We start from the raw sequence: 4,024 nt of genomic DNA, 5'->3' as shown, positions 1-4,024 counted from the left end.
GGTCACACAGCTAGTAAGTATCAAGTGTTTGGTCTGAGGCCGGATTTGAACTCAGGTCCTCCTGACTTCAGGGCCGGTGCTCTATCCACTTTGCCACCTAGCTGCCCCCAACTGTACATATTTCTAAGAGGAATTATGTTTTTGTGTTTTCATTTTCATTGGGAGGGTAAAGGAGAGGGAGGGAAAGAAGGGAAGCATTTTTTGCAGAGTGAAAAAAATTTTTGTATATATACACATATTTTATATCTGTGTGTGTGTGGGGGGTCTATCTACACAGAGGCCTTGAGTCAGGAAGACTCTTTGTGAGTCCAAATCTGGCCTCAGACACTTACCTAGCTGTGAGACCCTGGGCAAGTCACTTACCCTGTTTATCTCAGTTTTCTCATTTCTAAAATAAGCTGGAGAAAGAAATGGCAAGCTGCACCAGTATCTTTGCCAAGAAAACCCTAAATGGACCCACAAAGACCCACATGACTGAAAAACAACTGAACAACAATCTCCTGGGAAACTAATCATAAAAATTTATTACTTCCACTTGTTTCACTGTATCTGACAGATATTCATCTTGTTGGTATTTTGTGCAAAGCATTTCTCTGTGTTAAACACAGTTATTTCTTGTCTTATTGACCATTGTTGTCTCTTGGCTTAATTAAATGATAAGGAAGGAAACTACATCTTACAAAAAAGGTTCCATGGGCAATAACATCAATACTAAACATATATGGACCAAACGGCATCTAAACTCTTAAAGGAAAAGTTAAATGAATTGTAAGAGTAAATGGTAAAATAATACTAGTGGGGACTTCAATTAACTGATCTCAGAAGTAGATAAATTTCACTATAAAACAAATAAGGAAGAAGTTAAAGACCTTGACAAAAATTCACAATATCTTAGGGCACAAAAACCTCACAATCAAATTCAGGAAATCAGAACTATTAAGTGCACCTTTTTCAGACTATGATTAAAAAATTATATTCAATAAAAGGCCATAGAAGCATAGATGAAAAATTAATTGGAAATTAAACAATCAAATCCTAAAGAATGAATGAGTCAAAGAACAGATCATAAAAACAATCACTCAATTAAAGAGAATGACAATGATGCAATATACCAAAATCTATAAGATGCAGCAAAAGCAGTAATCAGAGGAAAAATCTACATTTCTAAATTCTTATATCAATAAAATAGAGAAACAGCAGGCCAGTGAATTGGGTATGCAATTTAAAACAATTAGAAAAAGAACAAATTAAAAATCTCGAATTCAACACCGAAATATAAATCCTGAAAATGAAAAGAGAAATTAATAAAACTAAAAGTAAAAACTTGTCCCATAAAAACAAAACTGCTATAAGGTTAACATAATAAAATACTTTCTAATCATTAAAAATGAGAGTACAATGATCTGCTTCAGGAAGGAAGTAAAACTGGTGATCACTTGGGTATCTTACAGATATGTGACAAGGTATATGGAATAATGTGGACAATGGATGGGAAGTATGCACAGTATAACGATAACATAATAATGGTGATGATGATGATGATACCTATCATTTGTATAGCACTCAGTATGTGCCAGGTACTGTACTAAGTACTTTACTAAGTATTTCTTTACTAAATATTATCTTAGTTGATCCTCACATCACTGGGAGATAAAAGCTATACCAGCTTGCTCCTAGCAACCTTGGAGAGTGGCAGGCTACCATGAATGATTGTTTGATTAACCTCCTGAAGGGTACTTTATATTAAGTGGCTGCCAGATAGTACTGCCACTCCTTCCCGTGAGTAACTCCCCATTCCAACCACTTCCTCTGTCTCCCAAATCTATGTGGCTATAGTTCTATCCTGTGTCCAATAAAGGTCTATAGCTATGATCTAGATTCTAGAACATACCCTAAATAGTAACAAAATTTAGTAAACTATGATCTTTGTTTTTCACAAGGACTGCCACCACCCCTCCTTCTCTTTTTTTCTTTCTTTCCCCTCCTCTCTCTTTCTCTTCCCCTGTCTCTCTTTGTCTCTGTCTCTGGCTCTGTCTGTGTGTCTCTCTCCTCTCTCTCTCTCTCTCTCTCTCTCTCTCTCTCTCTCTCTCTCACACACACACACACACACACACACACACACACACACAGAATTTCTGTTGAGGTTCCATTAAGAAAATGTCCCACCCCCTTTCTCTCAGTGCATCCTGCCAAGATGACTTCCTGAATTGGGAGTCAGTCACTCAGCTCTAGCAAAACCCTAAAATTCCCACCAGAACAAATAATCACCTGGGAATCTAATGAGAAATTAGAGTAAATGACAGCTTCTAATGAATAATTGTGCAAAATATTAGCCAAGTCTTTTACCATTGTGTGGGACAGAGACCACCTACCCAAATTAAAAACCAGAGTCTTGACAAAAGTTTGCAAAAAGGAGAAATCTCTTTACTGACTTTCTTGAGAAAGGGCACCCCCATACTGTGCTGCCTAAGCTGCCCCAAGAGTGTGAGTGCTCTTTGTTTAAGGCAAGATTATATAGACCCTAACGCAGCAGCCCACCCTAACCCCCTTCCCATTGGCTCATTGGCTGAGCCTCAGGTGTACAATCTATTCATGTAAAAACTACCCCAGTAACAGAGAGAACAAAGAGGTGTAGAAATTATGTTAGCACGTTCCCCTTTTCAGGGCCTCACCGTTTCAGCAGACTTTTACCCAAGGTCATATAACTAGCTAGAGGATGAGATAGACAGGATGCTCTTATGGCTCAGGAATTTCTGCTAACACTACCTAAGAGTAGGGGAGGGAGAAGGAAAGGGGAGGGGGCCTTGTATTCTGAGGGGCCTTCACTTAGTGTTGATACACATGTACCACTCAAAAGCAACAATACCAGAACCATTAAAAAGAACTAATGACCCTTTGAGGAGGCTTCACTTCTGAGAGATCATCTCTCACACCATCAAAATGACAATTAGTATAAAAAGCACAATTAGCACCATTTCCCATTGCAACTAGAGATAGCCAAGGGCACACCTAGCCTGAAAAGTTCTGTATCCTGAGGCAGCAAGAGTAGAGGATCTATGTGGGAAAGCTTCTGGCTTGTTGGGAAATCCCAGACAATGGCACTGGGCATCAACAAGTGTGGTGACAACCATTGTGGTGACAGAACATTGACTGTGGAACAACACAGGCTCAGAACTTCTGAAACATTCTATTCTGAGACTCCAGGGAGGCCCTGAATATTAAGTACTCTGGGAGCAGAGACAAGGTGACAGCTCAGCTTCCCCAACACAACTTATCTCAAAAGAAAATGTATTTTATAAAAGAAAATATAAAAAGAAGCAAATATAAAAAGAAAATAAAAGAAAGATGTCTGCTTCATTCGTATGAGCCACAGTCTAGGTGATGAGTAAGAAGCTGCCCCCACCACGGCAGCCCTAACCCTGACACCAGGTGCTGTGAATAAGATAAAACAGCTTCTTAAAGATAGAGCTGAAAATGTAGGTCTGAAAGTTGGTTGAAATGGACATTTAATGCTTTACAATATGCCAAGACAAAAGGAGAATCTGATGAAGAAGTTGTTCAGGATGGATTTAGAGTGTTCATCGCAAAGAAAGCCCAGCGAAAACGCTTTTAGAAACAGAAATGGAATATGTAGAAGATATCGTCCGGCAAATTTGTTTCCAATAACCCAAAGATCAAAGGAACTTGTACCTGTGGAGAAAGCTTTAACATTTGAAAACTCAGGATTAATCTGGCATTAAGTACCAAGAATGTTCACGTTGAACCCTGTAACTTTCCAAAGAAATCATGTTTCTCAGGTTCTGAGCCTTGCAAGGTATGGCTGCCTTATGAGGAAAATAAAGTTAGCACATTTTGAAAATAAAACCTTGATGTTAAATTCTAGAAAAAGTGACTTTGCACCATCTTTTAGGTTGTGAGAGTCAGGCAAGTGTTAACTTTCCACAAAGACAGAACAATGCTGGGAGTACAAAACAACCAAGATGTTTCAAAGCAAAAGAAACAGTTGCACTGCAGGTGAGCTTAG

At 38.7% G+C, this 4,024-nt stretch overlaps 1 pseudogene; it reads left to right on the top strand.

Moving 5' to 3' along the window:
• The first annotated feature begins 3,345 nt into the window (after positions 1–3,345).
• On the top strand, positions 3,346–3,715 carry LOC110204263 (iron-sulfur cluster assembly 1 homolog, mitochondrial pseudogene; annotated as a pseudogene).
• The last annotated feature ends 309 nt before the right edge of the window (positions 3,716–4,024 follow it).

The sequence above is a fragment of the Phascolarctos cinereus genome, unplaced genomic scaffold (genome assembly GCF_003287225.1).
Source record: "Phascolarctos cinereus isolate Bilbo 61053 unplaced genomic scaffold, phaCin_HiC Scaffold_185;HRSCAF=761, whole genome shotgun sequence".
In the NCBI taxonomy this organism is placed as follows: Eukaryota; Metazoa; Chordata; class Mammalia; order Diprotodontia; family Phascolarctidae; genus Phascolarctos; species Phascolarctos cinereus.
The sequence above is the reverse complement of the archived record's forward strand: the minus strand, read 5'-3'. Positions and strand labels throughout refer to the sequence as shown.